The sequence below is a fragment of the Poecilia formosa genome, unplaced genomic scaffold (assembly GCF_000485575.1).
Source record: "Poecilia formosa unplaced genomic scaffold, Poecilia_formosa-5.1.2 Scaffold54, whole genome shotgun sequence".
Classification (NCBI taxonomy): Eukaryota; Metazoa; Chordata; class Actinopteri; order Cyprinodontiformes; family Poeciliidae; genus Poecilia; species Poecilia formosa.
In genome coordinates this window covers 630,370-643,973 of record NW_006799993.1, presented here as the reverse complement: position 1 = coordinate 643,973, position 13,604 = coordinate 630,370, and positions in this window count along the sequence as shown.

Below are 13,604 nucleotides of genomic sequence, written 5' to 3'. Positions count from 1 at the left end.
TACATGTGATAAAATCTAAAGGGGTATGCCTACAGTAGTGAGATAAGGGATCTAAGGTTTGCAAAAAGCTCAAACTGCTCCATCCTCCCACAAAGCGTCAGCTCTGTGCATTTGAAATCTCACTGCCTTTTTAATTATTTATAAACAGGAGTGGAATAAGGATTTGAATGCATGCAAGTATGTACACCGTCATTTTCAACGATTAAAGCAAACAGCAGCAGCTGCAAACACAGAGTAATTAAACAGTCCCTTTTCTGCATGTGTGAAAGAAAATAAACTCAGGTCAAACAACAAAAGCAAATAATTATTCAAGAGGCCTGCCTCTGCTGGATGTTTGCTCACTGCCTTTTATGGTTATCGGCACTGTTGTGAGTCCATTATGTATTCAGAAAACAGCAGAAGAACAGAAACCAGAGGAAGTTTGGAGAGGAAATCAAATTATTACACCTGGTCTGCTAAGTAATCCAGATTTCCATGAATGGGTCTTAACTGTGAGAGCAGCCTTTCCTGCTCCATTCAGAAGCAAGCTACTTAGTTTGGAACCTATAAACGAGGTAACACAAAGCAAATGAGAAGAGTCTGTCTCCATTAGTGTCCAATACACAGAAAGAGCGAAAAAATGACGACAGATGGGAGGTTACAGGGCGTTAGATCTGAACTTCAGGGTCAAGCACAGTGATTTGTGAACAGTCCTTATTTTGGAGGAACAGCACCAGCAGAGGAAATTGATTATGCTGATGCAGGCCAACTCATTCCCCCCAGACAGTTTATTGTACTCACTTTACTGTCCGGTCAATGCAGTTGAGTCAGAATGCAGCGAGAGGGAAAATAAACCTTTCAATGTAATGCAGTTGGAAGCTCTCTGTAGGACTCTCAGCGCTCAACTCTAATGGTGAAAATGATCGCAGACAAGTCCAGCTTAAAGGACCGGGGCCCTTGGAGGATCATTTTAGCAGAAGTTGGAATATATGGAGGACGTTCACTAATAACATCTCAATTAGTCTATACCAGATGTCACCAGAGGCATATATGCAAGTTTCCTTTCATTGTTTTATCTTGATTAAATAATACTTTCCAACAAAACAGCAAAACAAAACTGATCACAATGTGTTTTTCTTTAAGTGAGTTTCATTCTACAGAAAAGTCTGGCTCATAGCTTTGTATTTATAGATAATATGTGTTCTGTAAAAAATACAGACATGTTTGTTTGTTTTTTTTTTTACAGCAAAGCAAACAAAAAAATCAATATTTATTCAGTAAGAGTAACTTCAGCAGAAGTATTTGCCACTGTTCTTATCAGAAACTCGATAAACCTTCAAGAACTCTGAGAATTGGAATTTTACGTCTTTGTTTTCTAACCCACTTCCACTTGCCTATATTTGCTTACGTCGTGCTCCAAACTAACTTTACGTCCTTGTGCAGGGAATCTTTCTGACAATGATGCTGACTGATGCTCACTGTTCTGCAGGTCAAGAAGGGAAACCTACCTGTAATTGGAATATTGATCGTCTGTCCTGTGGAGTTGGTGGAAAAATACATCAGAATAATCAGCAAACATATCACACATTCACACGGAGGAGCCGATACATCAGGCTAATGTAAATGAATAAGGAGCAGAGAGAATGCAGAGGAGAGAAAGTGTCTCATTCACACCCGGTTATTGCCGAGCTGTAAATTTCATTATATTAAATCACTGTTGATGTGTTGTGTAAAATCCATTTACTGTGGTGTACCTATCAAGTTGCTGTAAATATAACAATACATTCTCGGCATGATGCTAAATATTCAAATTTTATTATGAGGTATCGGCTCTAAGAGCCTGATATGTTTACATGTTCGTGCCTCACCCAGTTACAAGGCTAAAGTTTATATCTCATGAAACATTTGTTAGAACACATTTCCCAGCAGGTTTTGCAGAGAAGCATTTGCTCTTCTGCGCAGAGTCGTCCTGTGGCACTGCGCATGGCCCTACATCAGCATATACTATTTTTATTTACTGCACTGTGCAGATATACGGCCACTCTGTGCAATATTTCTACAGCCGAGGGGTCTCCGATCGGTGCCCTTTATTCTGCGTGAGTGACAGCAGCTGAATTCCAAATGTCATCACAATAAGAAAACGCACTGATTTTTCTTTTTGTCATAAATCTTCCTGGAGGACCTACAGGTAAGAAACTTCACAGAATGCAATGTCAGATATTGGCTTCTTTAAACTACATAGTAATTTTATGAATACTCTGCCGGTCTTGATGACTTCAGTCTCTTTTCTTTTTTGAGTTGCAATCTCTTCCTTGAACAGCAGCAACCCTCTAAGATTCAAGCTCTGGTGGTTTAATAGGCTTGGTCTTGGCACCCCTCCCAGCTACTGAGAGCAAGTTTACGGCCTCCATGTAATCAGCAGTAAATGCTGCTGCCATCTGTCTCTTTTCATTCAATTATCTGACCCACTGACTTTTACTGACAAATGCTGTCCAGGTAAACACAGAACTGCAAAGCCCTCAGCCAAAAATTTTGACGCGTCTATAAGTCTTCTGAATCGCCAGGTTCTCTTGATGGTCCAGTCAAATTTCAGCACTACTTTGCATCTTGTATCTATGAGCAGCACATTCAAAGACCTGAGAATATATTGTTTTATTCTCACCACTGTTAAAGGAGGAGACATAAAGAGAGTCCAGAAGAGCTTTATGGAAATGTCCACTTATATGGATTTATGAGGATTCATGTCAGTCATTCTGAGTCAAAATCAATGTGTTAAGAAATGTTAAACGGAAAGCTTCACACACCATTCTTGTACAGCTCGATATCTTTTGCTCTACTCTTGCACCCCCTAGTGGCAGATTGGAGGATGTTACAAAAAAAGGGTTTGCTTTGTTTTCACTGAGTGCCAAAATCACCTTAAACTTTTCCACACTCCTAATGATGCAGGGTTCTATAGAGAGCCATTTCTTTGAGATAAATATGAAGATAATGAAAATGCTGCACGGTTTTCAAGATTTTATTTTATTTTTTTTCAAAACCAGAAATCTGAACTAACCTTCCCAAGTCTGTACTTTCAAGAACCACCTTTTGCTGCAGATACCAATCCAATTCTTCTAGGATATGGATACCTTTGGTAAGGAGAGTGAATGCAAATAAAAATAAATTTTTGCACTTTATCTGACAAAAGTCCTGAAAACCATGTATCGTTTCCTTCAGTTCACAGTTACACCCAACTTTGTGTTGGTTTCAACCACAGTCCGAATAAAATGTTGAAGTTTGTGGTTAGAATTAAGTAATAATAATATCTTGAAAAAAAGACATTGGATTCCCAAACTAAGCTGATTAATAGTTAATGGCTATTCCAGTTCACTTTGTATATAATTTATAACTGCATCGTAGCTTGAATATATGTATTATTTTCAACAAACAAGAAGTTTTCCCAAAACGGCTAACTGAATATTAAATAGTGTTGGAGGTTTAACCCCTAGAACCCGACGGACCCACCGGTGGGTCCAGCTGCCACTTGACCTCGGCTCGCTCTGTAAACAAAGGCTCCACGTGCCTTTAAATTTTTTTTTTTTTATTATCCGCTAAAAGAGGCTTTAATCTTTCAAAAACTATTCCGCATAAAGGTTTTGCCCAAAATGTTAAGATTTAAATTTATTTATACCCCCTGAGGGTGTAAGAGGTTAAGCTCACATTTTAGAGCTCACTCTTTTTTTTTCAATTTAGAGAGTTCAGAGCCATCTGCTAGCAGAAAATAATGTGAAGGTTTGTTGTCTCTTTGTGGGAGGTAAATTGACGGAAAACAGCGGTGTCGGAAAACAGATTTTTTTTTCTCTCACTTCATTAATTTGACCAATCTAACATTAAATCGGATGCGACTGCTGACTGAGATTGTCTAACTCCTGCCTATTTGATAAAACTTTCAACGTCATGTTTCGCATGTAAACAGTTTTCATCATCATCACTGCTCTTTAAGCCATGATGTCAGCGCATGAGACAGGAGTGCCAACAGTGATGCAGCTCACTCATCCCAAGATATAATGAGTCAGACATTTACAGGATATCTGTCCCTTCTCACACACATCTTACTTTTAAAGCACAATCATTTAGGCTGAGAGGTCGAGCTGCTTACGGCATCATGAACAGCAGGAGCTTGATTTTTTTGTTCGATACAACTCTGAACATATTCAGAGTCATGCTGAGCTCCCCGTTTCTCATTTGGAGGAGACAAAGTGAAAATCAGCACACATGAGGTTACCATGCCAACTGGCATCAGCCTATTCAAGGGGTTTTCTAGTTGTACAACAGGCCACTGGACTAATATCTGAGTGAAATTCAAAATAGACAAGAGAAAACGAACAAAGAAAGGGAAACCTGCAGTCCCGATGGCCAGTTTTGTTGTTAGCTTGTCATTGGGGGAAATTGTTCACACGGTTTGCTCAAAACGAGGGATTTGTATGTTCCACTGCATATGTGTGTGTGTTGACAACATTCAAAATCATATGTTAGGCCGATCAGCTGCTCTCAAGCACATGAAGGAGGTTTTGTGAGCAAAGTGATGAGCTGACAATCTGTTCAGGGTTTCCTCCACCTGAACCTTGGTGATGAGAGCCAGTTTTACCCCTTTGAGTTCTTCACGGCAGCTCCAAGACTTCAGATGTTTCTTATCCGAGTTACTGAAAGGACAGAATAGTAAAAACTCAGCCTTCTGTGAGGTGAAATAATTCTTATTGAACTGTGACTTCATGTTTCCCCTTTTTGGATCTCAGAAAAATAATGTAACTTGAAATTATGCATGGGTCAGCGTGGCCTTTCAAAATATGAGAACCATCAGAAAAAAAAATATCCTTGCAACTTTGCAAAGACAGGCTGGCAAAGACAATGAATGGGTGGATCTCTGTTGCAGCTACTAATCAATGTATTATTTTTTTTATTTGTGGGTAAAATATTTATTTTATTAAACTTTAGAAAAAATGGGTGAACATCTGTTAAACTGAGTATATATATTTTTGTCACTTTTGCTGTAAAATAGCCTAAGCATTTAGTTCATACAAAATAGTAAATGTGCCTGCAGTCATCTGTTTAATACAACAGAGCTTGTTTAAATTAGCTTACCTAATCGGTGAATATGTGGAAAAAACAGCTCTTATTCAAACCCTCATCAGATTTTCATAAGCATCAGGACACATTTATTCAGCTTTTAATTAGTTTATTTAGTTTTATATCACATATAGGCTGTTTTATTACCCGCCTGTTTTATCTTTTGTGTTTTTTTATGCATTATAATTTGCAAAAAACTTAGATAAAGGGCAAAAAAGTTCACATAATAAGGCACTTGAACATAAAAAAGTTTTTTTTTTTTTACATAATCCCAGGATGTTTTTATCATTCTGTGTCTGTAGCTGAATACCTAGAAACTCGATATTTTTACAAGTCTTTGTAGCTAAAAGAACAAGTTTGAAATCATCCTGCAACTTTGAGAAAAATGACACTCAAATTGTATTTTTATTAATTAATAAAAATATTTTAGTCCCCAGGCCTTACATTAAACACCGAGGTGTGCATTTAGTTCTACTCAGCATCACTTACAGCGTTGCATTAAGAAATCAAGCACCAACATGACAACTCCATCTCTGTGTTCCTGTTTGAGGGATTTTAGCTCGTGTTCAGGCTCATTACTCTTTGGTAGACTTTATTCTTTTATGTCAGCTCTTTATAGCATCAGGTATGAACAAGTGGATGGGAGAGGAAGGCACAGTTTTGTGCAAATTACTTCAAATGATGTATATATCTGTGCAGGCTTTGGTAAGCAGTAGAAAGTCATATTGGCACTCCAGTGTCTGTTGCTGCTTCTAAGGGGTCTTTGTAGTGAGAGGAGTGTTTTAATTTGCCGCCCTAGCAACTCTATTAGCAGCTCTCTGGGAAGCTATCATCCCTGGATATCTTTAAAAAACCCCTACAACATCATTTAGCCACTGAGGGATATAGTTCAACTCAGCTTATCGGCCCCAGCCAAGTTTCATTTACTGTTCGTGGTTTGCTTGGAGTCGAAGCTTTCATTTAAAGTGCAGTGTTGTCTAATTTAAATTTGATTTGTCATTATAAGCATCAGCTGCGAAACTTAACTGTTAAATTCCAAGTCTTAGCAATATTGTATTATATATAAAAGCAGTAAGCAGAACCACTTCATGCTATAAAGTAGGTTACATCCACAAAGATCAATATGAAAAACATCAATTTAATGAGATCAAACTTCTGTTGTGATAAAAGCTGCAAGTCTCTTGGATTCACACATCTACAGGCCTAAATCTTTGTTCATCCTTCTCTGCAAAATAACCAAAATGAATAGAAAACATCCACAAATATCAAAGTTTTGACATAGATTCACAATTGTATTTAGGTCTTTGTACTTTGAATAAGTACAATGATTCCATTGTAGGTTTGGCTGTATGCTTAAGGTTGTCCTGTTGGAGGTGAACGTCGATCCTTGTCTTTTAGAATCATTAGCATGTTTTCTTCTAGGATTTACCTGCATTTAGAAAGGAAACACACTAAATTTTGTGGTTGTAATGTGACAAAATGCGGAAGAGTTGAAGGGATACATACAACTTCGCAACACACTGTAAAGAGATATCTTCTGGATATCCATCATTTGTCCAAAGAAATATACAAATGAGAGAGATTTGTAGAGGTGAAATGTTTTTGAATTGCGATATGTTGCACTTAATGATCATACAGTGTCTTCATTCTAAGTAAAACGCACAAACATCTAACAGGTTTGAAGGTGTACCTGTGGTTAAATAAAAGGCGAAGTCGTCTCACGTTGGCTGACCCGCTGATTTGATCATGACTCTTTCTTGATTCCACCGCCTCAGGAGAACTTATGGTCAGCGTCACGGTCACTCAACCGCTGATCTGGGCTTCACAGACACACAGCTCACGATTACTCAATCTGTTTAGATTACTCCCATGACCAGCAGGGAGTGACCACACACTAAAAATGTTTACGACATTAATCGCACCCCAAGAGGAGCTTTTCTCAAATGTGTTTTTATTGTGGTTCGTTCAAAATTGGAAAAAAAAAAAGGGGAGCATTAAAATTTAATTGGTTGGAAAATTTGGTCGTTTTGTTTTTTTGTGGCGTGGCAGTTTGCTGCTAATGCACTCAATTCTGGAGATTTCTAGTCGTTTTACATGTGAGTGGTTTAGAGAGCGTCAAGGAAATTGGCTCATCACTCAATAAGAGCTGTGAGACCTCTGTTGATGACATTTCCATTAACAACAGGATATAATATGTTTATAGATCCCTGCTTTCTGGACCTTTTAATTCCTCCCTTTGCAACACAGTTTCTAATGTAGGCATGGGGATGTGGATGGTGGACTTTATGGATTAGCTATACAGGGAATCTATAGGCAGTAAATTGTGCTGACAATGCATATTAAAGTGAGTGGTATGGAGAACTGCATCTCATGTTGACTTACAGAACAGAAAGCTGGCATGAAGAAATAAATTGCAATTAAAATTTTACAAATGAAGATATTTTCAAATAATCAAATAAACTAAGCATATAAGTGGATTTTCTGAATTTATGAAGAAACAGGAAGGCAGCTGTTGCAGCAGGACTTCCTGTTCAGTGGCGTTTTCAAGAAGGTCCATAAATTATGTGCATCTGATTTAACCTTTGTTGACAAAGTCCACTTACAGCATGTATTTCAGTTGCAAGACCATGAAAAATAAATGCTTTTTCCATGGTACAAAGATTTGTAAATGTTTCATGACCTCTCCGTCTTATTGTTCTAAAGTCAGGATTGCATGTAAACTTGGTGTCTCGGGAGCAGAGAAACAAACAACAGTTTTGTTCATTGACACGACACGACTTAAAGCAACTGTACTGACTTACATCAATGATTTAATATTAGAAGAAAATGTCTCTGAAATACAGATGTGGACAGATTTGTTGGTAAACATGTGTGGAAAGTTTTGTGTTGCAGTTGCTTAATCAAACACCTAACCTGATTATATCTCTGACCTGAAACAGCGATAGAGCTGTACTAGATCATGAAGGATTAGAAGGTGTTACTGATTTGCCAAAGCTGCAGAAGGTAACTTTAAAAAGATGTTTTATTTGCATATTTCTTAAAATTGTCACTATATCTTGGCAGTGTAACATGAGATAAGGAATCTGTGACAAATCTACCTCATCTATCTCCTCCCAGTGACCTACTGCAACCTGTAGAAATCGCAAACTAAAGACAGATGCAGTAAGGTTTTTAACACATCTTTACCTAGGGTGCAAGTAACTATGGTGTTTATGCTTTGAAATGTAAAAACACGTATACGGAGCGTAATAATTGCACATTTTTCAAAATAAAGACATTTGACAAAGCATTTGTTCTCAACTCTCTCTGATTTGTTACTACTTCAAAAGAAAAAAGAAAGGGTTGTACATCTGAGGAAGCTTCCACAGTGATGATTACACAATAATAATTGCTGTTGTCACCGCCAGCCAAGAACCGCTGCTCCATAAACTGTTTATTTACGAAGTCATCAACCTGCGGACAATTTCATCATGGGAAATAAACTATCAGGGTCACGTCCTTCACTCGTGAAATATGCTGTCTTGTCTGTGAGGTGGCACGTTAATAAAACATCCTGGCAGAGGGGCATAAAACTCAAGTATTAGGTGAACACGCGCGCACAAAACCGCTCTAACAAGGTTTTAGACCAGATTTGGCTCCAGATAAACCGACAAAATGAGAAGCTTATTGTGACATTGGAGTTCACCTAATTAATAGAATCCAACAGGGGATTGTGGCTCTGACATAATTTAGATTTTCATTTGTTTGATGTGAAATTGGAACTCTCAAAGGACACATTCTGTACACAAAGAGCTACGGTTTGCTGTAAGATCTGAAGGAGCAAAGATTAATATTAGAGTCTTGTATGAAAAAGACAAATCTTGCTTTTTAAATTGCATAAAAACTAAATAAAGCAAACATTTTATTGTGACGAAAGATATATTTAATTTATAAAGCACCAGAATTATATAAATAGCTTTTTTTTTTCTTTTTACCCTGCACTAACTTCTTAGAGTGTAAAATCTTTGGATTTTACATTAAAACAAAATTACAGCATAATTGTTTTTTGGTGAGATAAATCAAGACCTTTATTCACAAGAGTAAGGCAGCAGTAATTGGTACGCTGATTTATGGCACGTCTTCTTGTTTCTGCTGATAATTGAGCTGAATCTAAGCCGCGCTCCCCGTCGAACAGCACGCAAACGCACCTTTTTAAAAAATGGGGTTTTAACTCTTTTCATCTGGCTGTGACGCCCGTAAAGCATGTCCGCTGAGGATGTCGCGTGTGGGGTCGGCCGCTCTCATGGGAAATCTAGGAGTTTGTTTGGCAGGAAACAGGAGGCGTAAACAAATGGAAGGCAGTGCAGGATTTACAGCTTCCTGATGCATACATCTCTGCGGTGGGACAATCCCACCTGCTCAGCCATGGCTCATTCTGACAGGCACCTGAGAGCGTGCTGAGCCTGTAAGTATCGAGATGGACTACTGCTCTTTTGTTATACAATACACAAGCAAAATGTACTAAAACTGGGAAACACCGTATAAACGGTAAACTGTTTGGTGGAAAAACATCTGATGCCTTGGAAATCACTTTTAGTGGATTTTTGCCTGCTATAAATGTGAAATACACACCCGTAGCTACCCTATAGCTAATTTATATTTTATAACTCTGCTGAGGATAAAAGGTAACCTAATACGAATGTGTAAAACTGATTCTTATCCTGGTCTCACTAGACAAACTTTTAAAAATTTCTCATTTTGACACATTGCAACCATAAATCTCAATCTACAGATGAACACAAAGCAGAGAATAAATGTAAAGACAGAGATTTTTACAGTGCTAACTAGAAACAGCCAATCAGAGCCAGGAGGAGGGTCTTAACTCTGTCAATCAAGCCCATGTGCGCGCTGATCACCTGTCCTCCCTCTGCAACGCAACAGCTTCTCCCCGTCAGCAGAGGCTGTTGTGAACACTACAGCTAGCTGGCATTAGAGTTTTTCCATAGTATTTTTCCTGTAGCAGTGTAACATTTAGCATCACGTTAACAAGGTTGACTGACAGTGCTAAGACGCTCCTCCTGGCTCTGATTGGTTGTTTTTGGCCAAGAGCAGTGCATTTCTCCAGGCAGCAATACCAGCACAGGGAGAAAAATAAATCCTGTTTTAAATGTCCAAGTCAAAGTCCAGATCTAAATCCTAAGAGCTGATGTTCACAGATGCTCTTTATCTAGTCTGAAAGAACCTTAGTTCCAAAATAAATCCAAGTTATTTAGTACCTTCTTAAGAAATCTCAGTAAAAACACATAGAAGTTTATATGAGTACTTTAACAAGAAACTAACTCCTGAGTTCCTTAAGGACACCTACTGTATACTGAAGCTGCAGATGTGAAAAGAGAGGTCAGGTGCTGTCTCAGATGGATGAATGTATACCTACAATTTGCTTTTATTTTTGCAGCCCACATTTTATATGAAACATTCTTCATGAATATTTATTTTCTTTTAAAAATCAGGGGTAGTCAAGAAATTTGCTCCACATTTATTTTACTTAACCTTTAAATTCTAAAGGCCAGCACTGATTGTGCAAACAATTTCTCACGAAAAGAAAGACATAAACCATTTAGGCATAATGCATAACACGCATAAGGACTGTGTATTACATTAGTATGCCACTGCTGATGTGCGCATATTTTTGTTTTACTGCATGCCCCCCTGACAATAAAGATGGGTAATTGTATTAGATATAAAATAGTAAGGCTGTGTTTAACTGTGATCTAATAAAAACTAAAATTCATCAAACGCTTGACAGTCTCCCCTCCAGGAGAAGTGCACTGGGCATACTGTAAAAAAATAAAAAAATAAAAATCCACGGTAATTATCTCGCAATATCGGTTTTATTACAGGAGGATGTATTCCAGGCAAATGCTGACTTTTGTTATCTTTTCACCTTTCATTGAACAGACAGAACCAGCTGAACACCAATCAAGACTCTCTCTACATCACATTTGTTGATTGTAAAACACACAAAAAAACAGACAACAATGTGAAAAAGTTTCAAGTTGCCACTGTAGCTAATTATTGTGGGTAAGCATGCAGGAGGAATGTTTGAACATAGTTATTGAGTTAGCTTAATAGTCAACGGGTAACAGTGGATGATTTGAACCACGGTAAAAACATATTTTCACAATTGAGAAACTTTGAGTAATCGCCCATTTATTCCAGCTGACTCTGCTAAAGTCACATATGTTCACAAAGTGGTATGGACTCTGCTATGTTGGTTCCATTGTTTTAGGCCACTTTTCCCCCTTGAAGTCAAGAGTCTTATTGTCCCATAACCTGGATCAAAAAGTGCTTCAGACAAAGACTCTATTTTGGGGAATAGCTCAGGAGGAATCCGTCCACTTGACCTATTTACTTTTCAAAAAGCTCATCTGCTTTACATGTGTAGAAGATCTTTAGGGAAAGTAATCATGATACATTTTTAAATGCGCCAGGAAAAAAAAAAAAAAAGTCTTTTGTTTTAAAAATCGACAGTGCCTTATAAACATCTTAGAGGTTTGGCACCAAATGCGTAGGAACAGTATGTTGTTTCCTAAAGCCACACATTCATTTTTCCAGTCCGATGTAATCTTACATATGTCATTTCTTGATTTCCTACTTACACTTTTTAGTATTGCAAAAGCACATCTCTGAAATGCTCTCACTTTCTAAATTGCCAGCTTTAACTGACATCCAGTAATGTCATTTTTAAATTGAATCTTAAGGGACCGGAAAGGGTTAACCCTGCGGGGCATATGAAGTGCAGCACGGCTAAAAGCAGTGTGGCAGTGCAGTTCAGTGGGGCATTAGGCCTGTCATAATTGCATCCACTGTCTGAGGTCAGAAAAGGCCAGCAAATATTGCAGCAAATGTGTATCACTGATGAAACCATGCGGAGTGAGAGGAGCCCATTACTGCAAGTCTCAGACAAGAGTGAAAAATGAAATGGCTTTTCAAAAAACTGGGCTGGTGTAACATTTCGGCAGCATAGTGGTGGAGTAACTGTGTCAGGAGGAGAGTGGAGGGGAGTTGGAGGGGAAGTGAGCAGCTCAACAGGCTCAGCCAAGATGGAATGATATGAGAGCAAGGTGTAATTTCCTGGGAGTCCCCCCAGAGAATCCCAGCTTCTGGTTGGGAATTGTCACAAATTGCAGATGCACTGCACAGACACACCCACACAAAGAAACGGATATCTGGAGTTATCCCTCTTCCTCTTGTTATTATTATTATTTTTTTTATTTATCACGGGCAGTAACTAGCTTCAACAGAAGCTACAGCTGCTGGTGAAGAGGAATAGGGCTAATAAAACAAATTGAGTTGCAAATAAGTTATCTGGTGAGTTCAGTAAGTCATTCTCCTTCAGGGCTTCGGAGGAAAGAAAAAAACTGTAAGTAGGAAAAAAAATAACACAAGAGGGAGGGGAAAAAAATAGCAGTATACCTGCTGTGTTACATGCAATACTGCACCTGCCACACCTATTGGGTTAATTGGATTTGGTGACATTCAGGGAACATGCTGCTGAATCTGATCGACTTCATTACACAGGCGTTTTAAAATGTCCATATAATTTTCCAGGCCTGAAGAGGGCAGGCTAGTTCTTTTTCCTTTTTAATGTGTGGAATAAATAGCCACTGGTTCCTATTTTTATGTCTGTAAAACAAACCTCAGAGACCTGTTAATTTCCTTTGCTTATTGTGTTAGAAAAATCACAATTTATCATAATTTATGTGGAACAGATTTAAGAACATAGCTCTACAGCAAAGTGTGTAACAACGCTGCATTCAAATGTAAGAGGCTTGGCAAACACACTCCCATCACATCCATTAGTTCCACCAATGTAACAATGACAATAGCATGATAACTGCCCGGCAGGCAACAGCAATCAGGTGAAATAGAAGAGTTTTTCTCTGTCATGTGAGCTATAAAAGGCATCTATCCACGGAAGTGAATGTGTGTGTCTGCGTGCGTGTGTGTGTGTGTGTGTGTGTGTGGGCTCAGCCAGAAGACAACATGACTGGAGAGCAGAGAAAATGTTTGGCCTTTATCTTTATGATTCTGTGGTGCTGGTGCTTTTACCACTGCAGCACTTCCCTTCAGTCACATCCTGTTTTGTTTTCCGCTTGTGATTGTTAACACCAATAAATACACAAATGGCTTTTTTGTTAATAAAATTTATAAACCCAATTTATAGTACAGGTTGTAAATTACCCCAGTATTTGAGACTATAGTGGCCCCTTTTGAAAGAGCAGGGAAAATAATAAAAAAAAGTCACACTGAACATTTTCCTTAATAAATACACTTCTAATTGAGCCGTGAAATTCACAGCAGATGTGAGAAGCTACCAAGGCCGTCCACATATTAAATAAATAAAAAATAAAAAAATCACAATAAGGAAATGTGGAAAATTTGGAAAAATTTTAAAATCCTTGCAGTGTTCAAGAATGTTTTTAAGTGATTATTATACACAAAGTGTCTTCAAATTTTAAAGGTTCTGGGGATTTCTT